Here is a 20,503-nt window from a genome sequence, read left to right as displayed (position 1 = left end):
TCTAGGATATGTATTCTTACTGCAGACTTAAGGAAAGCTCCCAAACAGGCAGCTGAAGTCAATACATTTGTTTGGACATCACAAGATTTTTAAATAAATTTAATTTGCTTTACTTCTATTGTTTTATCCTTAGCTTTCTTTTTTCATATTTTTCTTTGTTTTACTTCATAAAGAGCCAGTGCAAGTTTATTTGGGTTTTTTTGTTTTCTTTTTTTCTTGTTTGGTTTGTTTAATTTGATTTGTCGTTTAATTTTTTGCCACTGTGCAAAAGGCAATCCAAAGGTCAGTCTGGTGTGTGTGTGTGTGTGTGTGTGTACTGAATTAGGTCCATATTGTTTACCATCCCTAATGTTTACCATCCCTTACCAGCTCCATGTTTATAATCCCGAGGGCATCTGAGTTTATAATAAATCAAAATCTGCTAGCAAACACACAGAGGAGTAGGAAAGGAATCAGGAAAATGCTGTGAACTAACACATAGCAAGTAGGGAAACAGCACTGGAGTTTGTGAGGGAGCCTCTGGCCTGGTACTACCTGGTTCAATTCCCATTTTAGCCACTTACCAGCTTTTAACCTATAGCTATATTCATTTGAACTTTCTAAATCTCACTTTGCTCATCTAGAACACTGGGATATTTATAGAGCTTTCCTTAGAGTTTTGCTGTGAGGATTAAATGAGAAAATCCTCTCGAAGTGCTAAGAATAGTCAGTGGAACAGGGTAAACCCTCAATAAATGTTAGTTATTATTAACAGCACCTCCTCTGTAGCCCGTAGTGAGCTTTATATATGTCACCTCATGTCACAGCACTGAGAGGTTAAATGGCCTGCCCAAGATGGAGAAATGTAAGAGTTTAGACAAATAAGCTATTTTTAATGAGTTTCCATTTACTGCTTTTTACCAAATCAAAGACTTGGATTTGTAAGATTTGTAATGCCTATTTCCAAGCATTAAAATGTAAGAAAAAAATATATGTCTCAGAAACAAAAGATAATAGTGCTCTTTCCACTACACTACATCATGTATCTCCCCCCAAATTTCTCTTCATTAGCACACTGTCCAATGGTAGATGTGCCCGTTGCCAGCATTATTTATTAGCTAGATCATGTACAGATACCTCAGTCTGGAGTCCTGTAGCACTTATTGTACCTTCCATTGTCATCACTTCAAGATGTGATCCAGATATTTGGCAGATCAAGCTGGGAAGGTCACCCTTCTCCCAACTAAAGAAAACCACTAGGCAACTGTATGGTAATGTTCAGTTTCTACCCTAATCCAAGTTTTATGCTGACCTACTCTGCAGAACACCTTAGTAGAGGCTGGGGAGACCTGATTGTGGAAACCACCCTATGGAAAATGGGGTGATGTAGAAAATAAACTCAGAATTTGGTGTGAAGAACCTGAGTCTAGTGGCAACCTTTTCAACACAAGTAACTTTGAGACTTGGGGGAAGTGACATCCTCCATAAAATGACACTAATAATCCTACCCCGCTTACTTCTGATCATCAGAGTGAAGATCTATGATATGCAGGTTGAGCATCCCTAATCTGAAAATCTGAAATCTGAAATGCTCTAAAATAAGAAACTGTTTGAGCACTGGCATGACACCACGAATAGAAACTCCACACCTGACCTCATGTGATTGGTCACGGTCAAAACACAGGCACATAACACAGAGTTTTTCGGCATTCCCAAAGGAAAAAAGACCCTCTCAGCCCCTCGTTAACTGTGACATCTTTTCCATACATACCCAGACTTCCCCACACAAGCACACCCACCAAGGTTAATAAAATGTCACATGTGCAGGCCAGACACACCAATGGCAGATTCCTCATGATGCCCTACACAAGGCCAAAACCTACATGCATTACTCACTGTGGGTTTTTGCTTATTCTCTGCTTTGTGGTGTAAAAATTTGTTGAACATGTCAAAAGTGCCTGCAGATACTCCTCTGGGTAACAGTGATAAGAAAAAGAGGAAGCATTTATGTTTATCCAAAGTACACAGAAAGTCAAGCTGTTGGAGAAACTGGACAGCAGTGTAAGTGTGGAATGTCTTAAAGAAGAGTATGGTGTTGGAATGACCTCCATATGTGACCTGAAGGAACAGAAGGATAAACTGTTTAAGTTCTATGCTGAAGTGATGAACATAAGTCAATGAAAAATAGAAAAACACTGCATAAAGCTAAAAATGAAGATCTTGATTATGTATTGAAAGAGTAGGTCTGTCAGTGTCATGGTAAACTTATGCCACTTAACAATACGCTGATCATAAAACAAGTGAAGATTTATCATGATAAACTAAAAATTGAAGGGAACTGGTGAATATTCAACAGGCTGGTACAAAATGTTTATGAAACCAATCAAAAATGATGTCCCTGGGGATCCATGTCTTTTTGTTAGCATAATAATGGACTGGTAAGAAATTCACTCCAGAAATTTAAGAAAAAACATAGCATTAAGTTTTCGAAAATTTGTGGTGACATACCAGGTACGGTGGCTCACACCTGTAATCCCAGAACTTTGGGAGGCCGAGGCAGGTAGATTGCCTGAGGTCAGGAGTTTGAGACCAGCCTGAGTAACATGGTGAAACCCCATCTCTACTGAAAATGCAAAAATTAGCCAGGCATGGTGGAACATGCCTGTAATCCCAGCTACTCAGAATCACTTCAACCTAGGAGGCGGAGGTTGCAGTGAGCCGAGATCATGCCACTGCACTCCAGCCTGCAGAATAGAGTGAGACTGTCTCAAAAAAAAAAAAAAAAATTGTGGTGATAAAGCATCTGCTAATCACAAAGCAGTGGAGAAACTCTTTGATGAGTTTGCCAAGGTCATTGGTTATGAAAATTGGATGCCAGAACAAGTCTATAATGCTGAAGAGACATCGCTGCTCTGGCATTATTGTCCCAGAAAGACATTGACTACAGCTGATGAGACAGCATCTACAGGAATTAAGGCTGCCAAGGACAGAATAACTGTGCTGGGATGTGCTAATGCAGCAGGCACGCATAACTGTAAACTTACTGTGATAGGCAAAAGCTTACATCCTCCCTGTTTTCAAGGAGTGAATTTCTTACTGGTTCTTTATTATATTAACAAAAAGAGATGGATCACCATGGAATCTTTTTCTGATTGGGTTCACATTTTGTACCAGTGGCTTGTGCTTATTGTAGATGGCTTACTGTAGATGGCTTGTGCTGAACTAGATGATCACTGCAAGATTTTGCTATTCCTTGACAACTGTTCTGATCATCCTTAGTTGAAATTCTCACCAGAAATAATGTTTATACCATGTACTTTCCCCCAAATGTGACTTCAGTAATTTAGCCATGTGACTCAGGTATCTTTAGGTCAATGAAGAGTAAATATAAAAACATTTTCTTGAACAATATGCTAGCAGCAGTGAACAGAGGTGTGGGTGTGGAAGATTTTCAAGAGGAGTTTAGCATGAAAGATGACATATATGCTGTTGCCAACACTTGCAACACAATGACTAAAGGCACAGTGTACATGCTTGACACAACCTCTGGCCTGCCACTATGTTCAGAGTTGATGATGAACAAAGTGGTGACTTTGAAGAATTCCATATGTTGAGTGAGAAAAAAATGTCTCTGACCTTCTTACATATGCAAAAAATATATTTTCAGAGGCTGTTGTAAGTAAGCTGGAAAAAGTGGATATTGAAGAAATTTTTAACATGAATAATAAGTCTCCAGTTTTTCATTTATCAACCAATGGTGAAATAGCTGAAATGACTCTGAATCAGTATGATGGTGATAGTCCAGGCATGGTGGCTTACACCTATAATCCTAGTGCTTTGGGAGGCCAACATGGAAGGTCACTTGAGCCCATGAGTTCAAGACTGGCCTGGGCAACATAGGAGACTCCCATCTCTACAAATAATTAAAACTTTTCTGGGCATGGAGGCACATACCTGTAGTCCTAGTTACTTGGGAGGCTGAGATGGGAGAATCACATGAGCCCATGAGTTCAAGGCTGCAGTGAGCTATGATCTATAATTTATGATCAAGCCGTTGCACTCCAGCCTGGATGAAAGAGTGAGACCCTGTCTCTACAAAGAAAATTTAAAGAAACAACAACAACAAAAGGATGATGGTGACAATGAAGTTGATCTTAACATTACAGAAAAAGTACCTATAGGCAGCATGCTGAAAATGTGTGATGGGCTTATTGAAGGACGAAAGCAGCATGTATTCATAACAGAACAAGAAGTCATGTCAGTTAATAAAATCAGAGGCTTCTAAGACAAAAACCATTGTTAATGAGGCAGATGACTATGGAGGAAACATTTTAAAAAGCTATCCAGCAGAATGTCTCCTCATTGCTAGAGGACCCACTTCCTGGTCCCTCAACTGCTTCTGATGTTTCTTCTCACCTGAAAAAAAAAAAAAAAGTACAGTGTACAGTAACTTTTTAATCCAAACCTTTTAATTGTAGGTGGAGACAGAAAGCCCACAGTTGTTTGTTTTGCTGTTGACAGTTGGTACAAATATCCTGATGATGTCACTGTGTTGCTCAGTTACCCCAAACACATCATTTTTTCCCTGTATTAATTGTATGTCATACTTTTTCCTGTATGTATGTGTGAATAAGTGTAAGAAAACAATTGCTTATCTGTAGCATATAAAGTCAAAGTCAAGAATGATGGTGATGCCAAAAAACCACACATTGTCCACATAGGTGGGTAAGATAGTGACACCTTTGCTTTCTGATGGTTCAATGTAACTGTTTCATGCACAAAAATGACGAAACATGTTGTATAAAATTACCTTCAGGTATGTGTATAAGGTGTATATAAAGCATAAATGAATTTTGTGTTTAGACTTGGGTCTCATCCCCATGATATCTTATCATGTACATGCAAATAGTCCAAAATTGGAAAAAAATCTCAAACCCAAAAAATTTCTGGTTGCAAGCTTTTCAGATAAGGGGTAACTCAACCTGTAACACTTGTGAAACATAATATGTGTGGATGTGCTGTACAAATGTAACCTTTATTAATGTCGTCGTTAATTGCTATAGCTTGTTACTTTTAGCAGGAAATAGGCAATAAGATGGTGGAAGTTGGGCAAATCACTTACAGAAAAGGTGTATGTATATATGATTGTGTATGTATTCAGAAAAGTCTAAAAGGGTGTATTCCAAATCGTATATGGTAGTGGGGCTTACTTCCATATTTGTGGATTAAGTTGTTTTTACAACAAACATATTTTTTATTTTTTTAACATTTCTTTGTAATATTCAATAAAAATATGTAGTTTTAATAATAATTTTATTTCAATAAATCTATAAAAACAACAAAGAATCTCATGCTAAGAAGAGGTTCTTTTCAGGCCAGGCGTGGTGGCTCGTGCCTGTCATCCCAGCACTTTGGGAGGCTGAGGTGGGTAGATCACCTAAGGTCAGGAGTTCGAGACCAGCCTGGCCAGCCCTGTCTCTACTAAAAATTCAAAAATTAGCCAGGCGTGGTAGCGCATGCCTGTAATCTCAGCTACTTGGGAGGCTGAGGAAGGAGAATCTCTTGAACCTGGGAGGTGGAGTTTGCAGTGAACCAAGATTATACCATTGCACTCTAGCCTGGGTGACAGAGCAAGACTCCGTCTCAAAAAAAAAAAAAAAAAAAAAGAACAGTAGCCTTTCCAGAAACTATGGTTTGACCAAATTGAATCAATTCTTAACACATCTTATTCCAGCCCACCACCTCACCCCAGTATGTTACAGATCGTGTGAAAAAACAGCCCCTACTAACCAATTCTGTTTTAAATTCTATGGCCAAGTTTGTTTTTTTGTTTTGTTTTGTTGTGTTTTGAGCTGGAATCTCGCTCTTACCGCCTAGGCTGGAGGGCAGTGGGGCGATCTCAGCTCACTGCAGCCTCCACTTTCTGGGTTCAAGCTATTCTCCTGCCTCAGCCTCCTGAGTAGCTGGGATTACAGGCGCCTGCCACCACTCCCAGCTAATTTTTGTACTTTTAGTAGAGACAGGGTTTCACCATATTGGCCAGGCTGCTCTCGAACTCCTGACCTCAGGTGATCTGCCCACCTCAGCCTCCCAAAGTGCTGGGACCACAGTCGTGAGCCACCGCGCCCAGCTACGGCCTAATTTTTGACGGTTGTTAGTTTTGGTTTGTTTTTTCTTACAAAACTTTAGTTAGATATCTTCACTTAAGAAGGGAATCCCTCTTTTGAAGGAAAAACAATGAGTTTTCATACCACTAATTGTTAAGATTTACAATCAAAAGAAGCTCAATTTGAGCAGAGAATCAGCAGTTTCCTCAAATGAAAAGCACAACATCTCAGAAATTGGAAATTTCTCATAAAATTTTAAAAACCAAAACAATGACCTTTTAAGAAAACTAAAAAATTCATCATTTCACCTCCATGGCCAGTCTATGACAGGCTCTTTTGCTGATAGGACTTCCTCCTCTCACCTTTGAGATTGATAACATGCTTGTAGCTCTCTCCTCAGACCTGGTCTTCTAACAGCTTCTTCTTTGGAGATCACACATCTGGTACCACCTCTTTGCATATAATTTCCAAATATTTTTTCTGGCTTGAAACACCCTTCTCATTTCTGTAAAACTTTTCACTTATCAGTTAGCCCAATTTATACTCATTGCTAGTATCTCATCCCATACCTGCTCAGAGCGAAATTAATCTTTCCTTCTTTTTGTTTTGTTTTGTTTGTTTGTTTGTTTTTGGTACACTGTAATTCTTCCCAGTCAACCAAGAGCAGCCAAGACTGACATGTTTTTCTTTGACTTCTTCCTTCTCTATGCCCCACAATTCTTTGCTTAGATTTTTATTATGCCCTTTGCTTCTTCCCACGTCTACTCCCACCTGCCTGGTTCAGGCTCTTGCTTTCAAAGCAAGCAACACAAGTGAAGAGAAACAAGCAATAGGAGGTGAGAGAAGCACTCACAATGGTTCTAGCATGTGACCGAGAACTTGAAAGATATTCTCCTTAAATGAAAAAGGTATTCCAAAATAATAAAATAGCATCAATAGAGGCACCCCAGGCACAGATATGCCTGGCATCATGAAAGAAAAGGAAGAAGCTGGTGGGGCTTTTGTGTTGGGGCTGTATAAAGATTCTCAGGGATTAGGTTGGACAGGTAGGTTCATTCCAGAAAGACTTTGAATTCCATTCTCTAAGCAGTGGAAAAATAAACTTATGTGGCAAGAAAATCTGTTATAAAACTGGTGTGGGCCAGGTGCAGTGGCTCACACCTTTAATCCCAGCACTTTGGGACACTGAGGCAGGAGGATCACTTGAACCCCAGAGTTTGAGACCAGCCTGGGCAACAAAGCGAGACCCTGTCTCTACAGAAAATTTAAACATTACAACACAAAAACTGTTGTGATAGCCAAGGGGACAAATCATGGAAGTATTAATTATGGCAATGGGAATTGACACACAACATATTTGACTCTTAGGATCCACTGTTTTGGTGACTAGTTGCTTGTGGGAGATGAAGACACCAGAGGTAACTGAGTTTGGTAGCCTGGGTACTTAAAAGCATGATTCACCTTGAAGAGCAATGCAAATTGAGCTTTGCATTTCTGAATGACAGTAAAGTTCAGTTTTAGGCATGTAGATTGTGATGTGTCAGTGGGATATACAGGTGGAGAGGTCCAAAACACACTATTATCTCTGTGAGAATGATCTCCTAGGAAATCTATTCCTAGATCCCTGTTGGATATATGGCTTTTATTTATATATCCCATCAAAACAAGGACAACCTGTCTAGCCCTGAACCTATCATGGTTTCTTTGCCACAAACCACCTTCACATTCCCACTGCTCTATTTTGGATAATGATATTTTCATTTTCCAAAGTCCTTGTCTAGTACCTATAGGTTGTTTTCAATTCCTTTCTCCTTTAATGCTTATCTTTACTTAGGCACCAAATCTTATTAATTTTTTATTTTACATGTTTCTCACATCCACAAATCTTCTGCCTTATCTAACTGCTGCTGCCTAACTCTGGGCCTTATTTTTTTTATACCTTAGTAATCACTTCCTAACAGGACCCTTGCTGCCTGGCTGCCCCCTAACAACCCATTCTATCTCCCACAATAAGGTTTCTCTTCCTAAAACTCTAAATTGATCTTGTCACTCCCCTTCTCACAAACCTTCATTTCAAAGCAAGCAACACAAATGAAGAGAAACAAGCAATAGGAGGTCAGAGAAGCACTCATAATGGGTCTAGAATGGGACTCAGAAGTTGAAAGATATTCTCCTTAAATGGAAAAGCCTGGACAACATAGCGAGGCACTGTCTCTACAGAAAATGTAAACAAAACAACACAAACGCTTTCTCACAAAACTTCATTGACTTTCTATTATGAACAAGATAAAGTTCAAATTCCTTAATATGATCCAATTCATAATATATATAGTCTAGCATTCTCTCCAGCCAAACTGATCTACTTAGCATCCTAGGAAACTACTCTACTCTCCCCAGGTTTTACTTCATTGTCTGCATTTTAATCAAAGTATATGGAGGGCAAAAAATAATTTTTTAGAAACACCTTGAAACGTCAAAAGAGAGGTGCTTGGTCTCTTGGCATAGTCTCAGAAGGGACTCCATTGAACACATCTGGCTGACTTGCCATGCCAGGGGCTCCAATCACAGATCTAAAGACTACATAAAAGAAGGGAAAGAAAAAAGAAGAGAAAGTAGGGAAGAAATGAATAAAGAGGAGATCAAAGAAAGAGATGTGTAGGAGTTGGCCATAAAGGACACACCTTACAGTTCTCATCCGTTTCTAAATAACCAGTCTTTATAAACTTAAAAGTGATTAACCTCTTGCCTTGGAGTGCCTCAAGGGAAGAAATCAAGTCTTTTTTTTTTTTTTTTTCCTCAGCAGCCAGCACAAAGGCTGGCACATAGATGGTGCTCAGTAAATGATTCTCAAATGAATTGCTAGCAACTGACTCATCTTCAATTAAAGGATGTTGGTGACTTCACCATCCTCCCAGATTACATTCTGCACTTGTAAAGACTTCTTTTGCTTTCCGTGTGCCTTTTCAAAGATGTCCAGAACAACACTGAGGAAAAAAACAGCACTCAAAAAGGGATTTTTAAAAATACAGTATATATTGGGAAAATTGATTTACTCCGACATACTGCTATTTATCAGTCCTTTTTCTAGAATCATATTTGACTTTCTGTCTCATTTCCAGTTATGAGTAACTCCCACCATTAACTCTTTCAGGCAATAATCACTCATTGCTAGTCACTGTTCTTGCTATGTTGGTATAATCTGTTTTTCCCTCTTAATAAACGTATTACTCTGTGATAGTTGCTAATGAAGTTCATTCTTTCTGCCTCCACCTCTTCCCCATCTTGCCAGACCATTTGGAATTCTAATCCTGTCCTGGATGCTCGCCTTCCTAACTGACGATGGGTGTCATCTGCTAACAGCATGCTATCATCTGTCAGCTCTAGGAGCTTATTTTCTGTTCTATCCATGTAAATCATTGATGAAATATTAAAGAATCAGCCCCAGAATGGAGGCCTGTGGGACATGATTTCTAATATCCCTGCGTTTGACATGAGTACCACTGATAATAAATTTGGCGTGAAACTACCTACCACAGAGCCACACTTCCCCCAGTGTATTGGCGGAATACACAGTTTTGGGGAAGGTAATCAAAAGTCTTCCTGGGGCCAAATAGCCATGGAAAAGTTTAGGGAGAAAACTAACGTACTGACTGCCCATATTTCTGTTAAGCAGGCACTTCATATATGTTAATTTAATGAATCCCTCCACCACTCTATAAGGCAGTATAGTATAGTGGTTAATGCCAGGGATCCTAAGGTTAACGTGTCTGAGGTTGAATTTTTACTCCATCACTCTCTAGCTGCATGAAATCGGCAATATATTGAAATTCTCTGTGCTTAATTTTTATCATCTGAAAAATAACAATAGAATTCACCTCAAAGAATTGTTTTGAGGATCCCATTGCATGTAAAGCACTTAAACAGTGCCTGGCACACTCTGAATTTTCTACAAATCTTAGCTGTTATTATTATCACATATTAAAGTCGAGGAAACTAAGGCTGGTATGTAGCAGAGCCAAAATTTGAGACCTAAATGTGTCTGACTCCAAGTCTCAGCTCTTTCTACTGTATTGTACAGACTTTTAGATTTATATTCAACATATTTCCAAAAGAGATTTCAGATAAAAATGGCTCTAGCTGTCAGAAATGCATTAGATTGTACCTAAGCCTCATAATTTAAGCCACTATTTATTTGTTGGGGAGGTATTTATATTTGGTTGAGTTCTGTTTGAAAAACAAGTTATTTTATAAGAAAAAAAATGACCTAAGTATAAAATGAAAATCATATAATACTAGGTTTGAAAAACTTCAGGGATCAACTAGTTAAAACTATAGACTAATGACTAATGAAGGGTTCTTATGGGATTTTTGTGAAATTTTTTTCTAATTACATAAGTGGTAAGTGCTCAAAGTAGAAAACTTGGAAAACTCTGACAAGCCCTGAGGAGAAAAATCACCCATAATTCAAATAATACTGATAATCACTATTAATGTTTTCATGTGTGTACTTTCTTTAATATTATCTTTCTTTATAAAATGAAAAAAAAACAAAATGAAAAAATGTATCTTTGTTTACAAAAATTTTCTTTACAAAGTTGTATCACAGTACGTATGCTATTTCAGTAGACTGCTTTTTCACTTAGCAATAGATCATCAGCTTTTTTCTATGTCCTTGTCCTACTGATTTTTAATATTTGAAAAATCTATAAAAAACAAATCATAGGAAAGTACTATAAATAACTAATCCCCTTTTGTTGGACATTTAGGTTGATTCTATTTTTTCCCTTACTATTATAAATAAAACTGTCACGAAGAGCCTTGTATTATGTTGTTGCATAATTCTCTCATTATGCACAAATCCTTCTTATCCTTAACAGATGGTTAGCCAGCCTCTGTTTGATCACTTCCAGTAACAGGGAGCTCACTTCTTTGCCAGACAGCTCATTCCATTTATGGACAACTCTAATTGTTAGAAAGTTCTTTATTTTTAACCCAAATCTGTTCCCCTTAACTTACACTCATTGATTCTAGTTTTGTGGTCTGGAATTACCCAAAGCAATCTTTTTTTTTGTACTTGGAAGCCCATCAAATACTTGAGGAAGGCCATAATGAAACTCCCTAAGTATTCTCTTCTTGAAGATAAATATCCACGTTTATAAGTCTTATGATAAAAAAGGATGAGAAATTGGTTGTGGTGAAGGGGTTCCTCAAGAAAGATATAAATTTGGTGACAGATCATATTCCCTTTTTGCTTTGGCCTCCTGGAAGCTCAGAGCCTACTTGGCTGCCCTGTTTTTGTAACAGTAGAACCTTGTCACCTGTTTATATGTGCAGTATCTTTTCTCTTGGACCTAATCATCCTATTTTGCCTGTATTTTTTCTTTCTGTAAGTTTTCTTTAAAAAAAAAAATTACTGGTAGATCTCTTGAAGATGGAAAGTAGATTGGTGGTTATCAGAGGCCAGGAAAGGTAGAGGGGTGGGGTGATAAAGAGAGGGTAATTAATGGATACAAATACACAGTACAATAAAAGAAAAAAGACTTGGTGTTTTGTAGATCAGTAGGGTGACTGTAGCTAACATTAGTCTATTGTATATTTCAGAACAGCTAGAAGAGAATAATTAGGATGTTCCTAGCATAAAGAAAAATAGTTAAGGTGATGGATATTTTAATTATCCTGATGTGATTATAGGAATGCATCAAATGACCACATGTACCCCTAAAATATGTACATCTATTATGTATCAATTAAAAACAAAAATAAATAAATAATAAAAATTTTAAAATTTACTGTAAGCTCTCATAAATCCTCTGTAGTACAAGATATAGTATAATCACGTAGGTTTCTCTATTATATTTAGCCACTCTGTACAAAATTAGTTGATCCTTTTGGTTCCCTCTTAGTATTTTAGTACACATGCATGTCTTTAACTTTCAAAAGCTATCAGAGCAAAGGAATAGTTTTAATTCCCTGCCCCTTTTCTCTGGTGGGAGAACTCAATGGAATGGGAGGATAGATAACAGGCTGTCATTCCTCCTAATCATTAGTAGTTTCTATCAAATTTTCAATATCTCCTCTGTCATCCAATGGCATCATTTTCTGTTCTTAAAAGACACTATAACACGTATCTCACTGACCCTCAGAGCAATGATCACCACGAATGACACTGCAGGGTCCACAGACTATCCATACACATGTGAGGATGGGTCATCCTCCCTGCAGCACCTCTGGTAGCAAAGTACTATTATCCTCATTGTAGCCTTGGAGAACAGAGGCTCAGAGAGGTGAGACTTGAATCCAGGTCCTCTAACTCTGAATCTGAGAGCCCATCCGTGCCCCTACAGTGCATGGACTTCAGAAGAGCTCCAGACAGACCCAAGCCAAGAGGATTTCACTCCTGTTGGCCAGGAGGCAGGCAACTCTGCATGTTCCTCCTTTCAGTCAGGAATCCAGCTCTGATGATCCTCTTCCCACAGAGAGAAGCGTGCTGGCTGCCAGTTGCATATGGCTAGACGAAGATAGAAGAGGACATAAAAACACCCCCCTCCTCCCTGTGCCCCCGGAGGAGAATCAAACAGATTGTTTCCTACGTGGAGGAAGTGGATGTGAGAAACCTAAGGCAGCAGGCAGACCTCAAATAGGTGAGAATCACAGTGACTCCCCTGACCCCCTTGCAAGCTCTGTCTTGAGGAGCCAGGTTCGAAGTCACCAGCGCTGCCTGTGGGCCAAAGAGCTAGACCATTTCAGCCCCAGGAGCTTCCTCCCTGAGATGCCCACCTGAAGAGAAGCCACTCTTGCCTTCAGCCTCCCTGGAAGACCTCTGCTGCCGGCAGGCTGGTCGATGTAACAGCTCAGAGTTGAAACCCTCTTAAAAATAGCTCTGTTCCCTTCTGGGTTTAGCAACTCACACTTGAAAAGCTCTTTATTCTTTATAATGAATAGAGAGCAGGAACTTTTCATTGACAAAGAGGAGCTAAAATACAAAATAAAGGCAGACCGATGGTAGTTATTCTTTTGAAGCGGTGGACAGAGAGGGCTTCAGTACTCAGCTTTCACAGCTATCAACCCTTTCCTTGGGTTATTCCTGGAATAGAGGCATGAAGAGGCTTTTGAGCGGCTCTTGCTGTCAAAAGCTCTTGTGTGGTGGGCAGTATTTCAGGTGACAGCATTAGCTAGAGACCAGCAGAGCAGCTTGAAGTTGAAATTTCAATCTAATTAATCGACTGAAGGAGAAAAAGACGTGAAAGAAGAGCTTAACTCTTTGCTATCCAGACCTCCGAGACTCCTGACCATACTGAGGAAGGGAGCAGGTTTGACAGTAACAGGATGGGAGTGAAAGGTCAAGAAGCCAATACTTATCTTGGTGGGAAGATCACCATTAGGTATGTGTTGGGGAACCCTGTCTGTCAGAGAGGCCAGAATTACTCAATTTATGTCTTACCCATGAATCAAAAGTAATACAGATGGAGGAATAATGTCAAGTCTAGTTTCAAAGTAATTTATTTTCTTTAAATCAAATGAAATGCATCTCTCAGAGTCCCAATGAGTTGGTGAGAAATTTGATCTCAGTTATTATTTGGGTCTTCTTCCCTCCTTCCAAATATAAACATCTGGGAGGCATATGAGTTACCTGGGAAAGAGGGAGAAGACATGTAAATTATGCAGCGTAATTGAAGCTGGTCATATGCCAAAAACTCCAAATCACATTGTCTTAAGATAGGATGTTTATTCCTTGCTCAGGCAAAGTCCAATGTGGATGTTCATGATCAGGAAGCCATCTCAGGCAGCTCTCCTCCAAGCAGTGACTCAGGGATCCAAGCCCCTTCCATGATGGGGCTCTGTCATCATCTGGGCTTTGAAATCATTTGCTTCCTACCACTATGACTGGAAAGGAATTAGAGGTAGAGATAGAGAGATCATAAGGATATATTTACGAGTCAGGCCCTAAAGTGGTATATATTACTTTAGCCCACATTCAATCAGTCAGACTCAACCACTTAGCTGTAAGTTGATACAAGAAGGCTGGCAGAGAAATAGAATTTAACTGTGTGCCCAGTGAATAGAAATATCTATTGATAAAATAAGCAATCTGTACCAATGTATCTAATCTTCAGGTCATATGGCTTTTTCTGTTATTCTTCTCGTTCATTCCACATGGTCCATAGAAGCTTGGTGCTCTCTCTTTGTCAGAAGGATTCAGTGAGGCTGGAAACCACACCTGCTACAGTCTTGCTGCTTCTTCTGGAGAGGGGCATCATGGACCCATCAAATTCTAACTCTTCTTTTCCTCTTTCCTCTGAAGCATCCTTTTCTCTTCTCCTAGGATTTCTAGTATAACTTTTTCTTTTTTTTGCTTTTTGACACAAAGTCTTGTTCTGCCGCCCAGGCTGGAGTGCAGTGGCGCAATCTCAGCTCACGGCAACCTCCACCTCCAGGGTTTAAGTGATTCTCCTGCCTCAGCCTCCTGAGTAGCTGAGATTACAGGCACACGCCACCACACCCGGCTAATTTTTGTACTTTTAGTAGAGACGGGGATTCACCATGTTGGGCAGGCGGGTCTCAAACTCCTGACCTCAGGTGATCCACCTGCCTTGGCCTTCCAAAGTGCTGGGATTACAGGTGTGAGCCACCGCACCTGGCTCTTCAGCATCATTTTCATACAAACAGAAAAGACATAATCACTGTGAAGAGAAAAGAGTAAGAATACGAAGCACACAGTTGAGACGGGCGTGTTAGGCTGTTGGCTGGGCTCAGCTAGGCAAGCTTATGTCACTTACAATTATGACAGTGGGCCAGAGTCCAATGCCTCAGCAAAATAGCAAATTACTACCTACCATGTATTTCTGAGTCTATTCATGGTTGAAAACTACGAATGACAGTTGCCATAGTTTGTTTTAGTTTGCCCAAGAGAGACAAGATTTCACCTGGTGGTTTTTATGAGTTCAAGTGTCTAGACCTTGAGAATTACACTCCATGGGTCTGAAGGAAATTCAGGTACCATTTAACTACTACAATGGGCAATCTCAGAGGAACTGTGGCTCATGGGAGTGGCTTCCAAAGACAAGAAAGGGGTAAGTAGTCTGATTTTCAGAGAGGAGAAAAAGTGGGAATCACAGAAAGTACAAATGTGTAAGTTTGAGGTTTGAGGCCAGTTCTTTTTTTTTTTTTTTTTTTCTTGGAGACAGGGTCTCACTCTGTTGCCCAGGCTGGAGTGCAGTGGTGCAATCATAGCTCTCTGCAGCCTCAACCTCCAGGGCTCAAGGGATCCTCCCACCTCAGCCTTCTGAATAACTGGGACTACAGGTGTGCAACCATGCCCAGCTAATTATTTTACATTTTTTGTAGAGACAGGGTTTTTTCATGTTGCTCAGTCTGGTCTTGAGACCCTGGGTTCAAGTGATCTACCCAGAGTGCTGGGATTACAGGCACGAGCCACTGTGCCTGGCCCCCAATTCTTTCTAATATTCATCTAGATTTTACTAATCAACAGTTAATTTATAATTTTTTTAAAGTTTTAGGCTGGGCACGGTGGCTTATGCCTGTAATCCCAGGACTTTGGGAGGCTGAGGCAGGTGGATCACGAGGTCAGGAGATCAAGACCATCCTGGCTAACCGGTGAAATCCCATCTCTACTAAAAATACAAAAAAATTCTCCGGGCATGGTGGTGGGCACCTGTAGTCCCAGCTACTTGGGAGGCTGAGGCAGAATGGTGTGAACCTGGGAGGCGGAGCTTGCAGTGGAGCCGTGATCATGCCACTGCACTCCAGCCTGGGCAACAGAGTGAGACTCCGTCTCAGAAAAAAAAAAAAAAAGTTTTAAAAGGAACATAATAATCACTTCATATTATGATCAGTTTGCTCAAAATAAGTCATACTTTTGAACCAAAATGAACCAAACATTACCTTTCCTTTTTTAGTTTGGACTATTAAGTTGTCAGGGTAGGGGACTATGATAGGCTTACTTTTTCTGGAATTTGTTGAAGTCCTCAATAATAATATGTTTTGATAGATTTGAAGCTGTTGAACAATCAATCTTGGGTGTCGATTACGATTGAGCTTTGGGAACAGTCCATTAATAACAAGTTGCTCTTACTCATCTAAGTTCTGAGGCGATGAATAAGTAAACACAGGTGTCAACCAGATGGGGAAAACAAACCTCACCTCTGTTTTTGGTTAAACTGATAAGAGAATGCGGCTTGTTATGTGTCCACAACCTGGCCCTTAATCCTTGCTAATATTCCAGGCCTGACACAGTTAAACATCCCTCTCCAGTCATAGGCACAGCTGAACCACTCTGGCCTCCTATTCAGGGGCAGCTCAGTGATTGGTGGAAGAGGAGAATGTACATGTCCTGCACAGAGGCAACTTCAAGGAATTCAGAGAGGGCTTGTTGAGGCAGCTTCAGTTCCTTCTCCAAAATTGACCAACCATCAAGCATGGTTGGAGGTAGAAGGAGTGAACTAGAAGCAGTAGAAGTTATGATCCTGACACTTCTGCAAGGGCAGAAGGTCTTATTTCGTGGATCAAGTTAGGAATGCATAGAAGGGAACAGAGTGATTCCTTTTAGCAAACGATAGGGTAACCTAGGGTTCTTTCCGCTTGTGCTGTTACAGTCAACATTTTGCTATTTGATGCATATGAAGGCCCAGAAGGAATGTATAGCTTTTTTGAGGTTCTTACCAAAATAGGAAGAATAACTGACATGACGAATGATGGAAAATTAAAAATCACCTCACCTGGCCAGGCGCAGTGGCTCATGCTTGTAATCCCAGCACTTTGGGAGGAGGTGGGTGGATCACTTAAGCCCAGGCCTTTCAGATCAGCCTGAACAACATAGCAAGAACTCGTCTCAAAAAAAATAAATAAATAAAAATGAAGTAGAAAAAAAAATCACCTCTGCTGAGTGCAATCTAGGCTAGACTCTCCTAAATTCAATTATTTAGGTTAAAAGAAAATTTTAAAGGAAAACTTCATACACTATGCAATTGCTCAGATACAGAGTGAAGAACAACAGTGTTGGCATCAATTTATATTAAAATGTGCCTGGGCAAGGTGGCTCACGCCTGTAATCCCAGCACATTGAGATGCCGAGGCAGGCAGATCCCTTGAGCTCATGAGTTCGAGACCAGCCTGGCCAACATGGTGAAACCCCGTCTCTACTAAAAATACAAAAATTAGCTGGGTGTGGTGGCAGGTGCCTATAATCCCAACTACTTCGGAGGCTGAGGCAGAAGAATCACTTGAACCCTGGGAGGTAGAGGTTGCAGTGAGCCCAGATCGCACCACTGTACTCCAGCCTGGGCAACAAGAGTGAAACTCCATCTCAAAAAATAAAAAAAAAAAAGGGCCAGGCGTGGCTCAGGCCTGTAATCCCAGCACTTTGGGAGGCCAAGGCGGGCGGATCACGAGGTCAGGAGATCGAGACCATCCTGGCTAACATGGTGAAACCCCGTCTCTACGGAAAATACGAAAAATTAGCCAGGCGTGGTGGCGGGCGCCTGTCGTCCAAGCTACTCCGGAGGCTGAGGCAGGAGAATGGCGTGAACCCGGGAGGCGGAGCTTACAGTGAGCCGAGATCGCGCCACTGCACTCCAGTCCAGGCAACAGACCTGGACTCTGTCTCAAAAAAAAAAATTGTATTACAATCTTCTACTGATTTTTTTTTTTTTTTTTTTTTTTTTTTTTTTTTTTTGAGATGGAGTCCCGCTCTGTAGCCCAGGCTGGAGTGCAGTGGCACGATCTCGGCTCACTGCAAGCTCCGCCTCCCGGGTTCATGCCATTCTCCTGCCTCAGCCTCCCGAGCAGCTGGGACGACAGGCGCCCGCCACCACGCCCAGCTAATTTTTTGTATTTTTAGTAGAGACGGGGTTTCACCATGTTAGCCAGGATGGTCTCGATCTCCTGACCTCGTGATCCGCCTGCCTCGGCCTCCCAAAGTGCTGGGATTACAGGCGTGAGCCACCGCGCCCGGCTCTTCTACGGATTTTTAGTTCACCTGAACTGAATATAATTATTATGCATCTGCTAAAAATGTTAGTGCAGTCTCCAGCTGCATTTGTTCAACAAATACTTGTTTAGCATGTATTCCATTGGCAGGCACTCTGCTGGGTGGGAGTTAATGATACCACATTGTCTGGAGTAATCTGCCCATTTAGGGGCACATACTTTAAGAGCAACGTTAATGAATTAAGTCGGAGGATTGGTGGGTGGAAACCTAGTCCTATTTCTTCAGGTTTCAATGAGGCAATTTTTCTTTTTTCTTTTCTTTTCTTTTTTTTTTCTTTCCTTTTTTTTTTTTGAGACAGAGTCTTGCTGTGTAGCCCAGGCTGGAGTGCAGAGGCGCATCTCCACTCACTGCAACCTCCGCCTCCCGGGTTCAAGCCATTCTCATGCCTCAGCCTCCCAAGTAGCTGGGATTACAGGCGCGTGCCACCACGTCTGGCTAATTTTTGTATTTTTAGTACAGACGGGGTTTTTTTGTTTTGTTTTGTTTTGAGACGGAGTCTTGCTCTGTCGCCCAGGCTGGAGTGCAGTGGCGCGATCTTACCTCACTGCAAGCTCCACCTCCCGGGTTCACTCCATTCTCCTGCCTCAGCCTCCCGAGTAGCTGGGACTACAGGTGCCCACTGCCACACCCGGCTAATTTTTTGTATTTTTGGTGGAGACGGGGTTTCACCGTGTTAGCCAGGATGGTCTCGATCTACTGACCTTGTGATCCGCCCACTTCGGCCTCCCAAAGTGCTAGGATTACAGGCATGAGCCACCGCGCCCGGCCACGAGGTGGGGTTTTGCCATGTTGGCCAGGCTGGTCTCGAACTCGTTACCTCAGGTGATCCACCCACCTCGACCTCCCAAAACGCTGGAATTCCAGGCGTGAGCCACCGTATCCAGCCCCATGAGGCAATTTCTACTAACTCATAGAAAAAATATTTGAGTATTTTATTGGCAGAAATTATTTTAGCTGGAAATGACAGAGACATTGACATAACCAGCTTAAACAATGAAAAAAAAAGTATTATTTTAAATAACAACAACAAAAGCCAAAGGTAGAGCAAGTATTATAATTGGAGCTGGGGATTTATTGCTTTGCTATTCTTTGAGCTCCCTCATCCTCCAGACAGGGGCGTTTTCTTCAGGTTGGTTCCTTCTGGTGACTGCCATCAGCTCTTGGAACAACATGCTTCCTCATTAGAAAAGTCTTTCTAGGCCAGGTGCGGTGGTTCACGCCTGTAATCCTAGCACTTTGGGAGGCTGAGGTGGGCAGACCACCTAAAGTCAGGAGTTTAAGACCAGCCTGGCCAACATGGTGAAACCGTGTCTCTACTTTTAAAAAAAAATACAAAAATATTAGCCAGGTGTGGTGGTGCATGTCTGTAATCCCAGCTACTTGGGAGAAGAATCGCTTGAACCTGGGAGGCAGAGTTTGGGGTGAGCCAAGATCGCGCCACTGCACACCAGCATGGACAACAAAGTGAGACTCCGCCTCAAAAAAAAAAAAAAAAAGAAAAGAAAAAAAAAAAGAAAAATCTTTCCTCCTACCTTTGAACAAAAGTAGTCTGATTAGGCTCGTCTGTATCACTTGCCCATCTCTGATCCAATAGCGGTCTCTAGGAGTCATGCCATGCACTGATTCGCTGAACCCTAAATTCTGAAACCAATCGCTTGCAAGATTAGAGTTACTAGGACTGGCTTCAGTTGAGGATACGGCTGGCTTCCTGAGACATTTGGGCACCATGCAAGGGGTTGCGGTGGGGCTTTTGTAAATAACATTAGGGTTATGTTTGAAAAAAGGAAAATGGTGGGAAGGATGCTAAGGAGGCAACCTTCCTGGGAGAAGGAAGGTCTCTTGGGATGGGTGGATTTGATGGAAGAGAAGGTAGACAACTTTCCTTTCTCTCTTCCAGGAAAACCTAATCTCTCCTACTGCTGTTACATTTCTTAATGTGGCAATAGCTGTAACTCATACCCTTAAAACTTTGCACAGTGGTGTGGATTCAATTGTCCTGCTTCTTTGTATGTGATTATATCACATAAATTCAATCAAGTGGGGGTTTGTAGGAAGGCTGATTGTGGTCAAGGTCCAAATTCTGCCCTCCAATCTATGCTTACTGGAAATATAGTTGATCTTTTGATCTTCATCTGTTGGATTCGTCTATCTATTTCTAATGAACTCATAACCGGGGGTAGGGGGACATGATTATCATCCCTAAAAACCTCAACAAGTGTGCTCTTCAGAGCAAACCAGAATCTAAAGGATTTGGAGAACTGTCACAAAGAGGAAATGTAAAATTCAATGTTGAGACCTTGTGCAGCCATCAGAAAAAAATATCGAGACTTTCTGCTGCCATACATCAGCTAGATATATCAGATATTCGGAAAGTTCAAAGTGCACAAATTTCAGGAGCATAGCCATCAAG

The 20,503-nt window shown here is 41.0% G+C and overlaps 1 long non-coding RNA gene across 1 annotated transcript in view; it reads right to left on the bottom strand.

Annotated features, from left to right (window-relative positions):
- Nucleotides 1-4,167: 4,167 nt before the first annotated feature.
- The window catches only part of LOC134759601 (uncharacterized), a 55,162-nt gene continuing 38,826 nt past the window's right edge, over nucleotides 4,168-20,503 (bottom strand). Inside the window, exon 2 of the long non-coding RNA XR_010136042.1 lies at nucleotides 4,168-4,395. This is a non-coding gene — a long non-coding RNA (uncharacterized LOC134759601). The remainder of the gene's footprint in view (nucleotides 4,396-20,503) is intronic.

This window comes from Pongo abelii, chromosome 11 (assembly GCF_028885655.2).
Source record: "Pongo abelii isolate AG06213 chromosome 11, NHGRI_mPonAbe1-v2.0_pri, whole genome shotgun sequence".
NCBI lineage: Eukaryota > Metazoa > Chordata > Mammalia > Primates > Hominidae > Pongo > Pongo abelii.
Note: the sequence above shows the minus strand (reverse complement) of the source record. Positions and strands in the feature narration are given on the sequence as shown.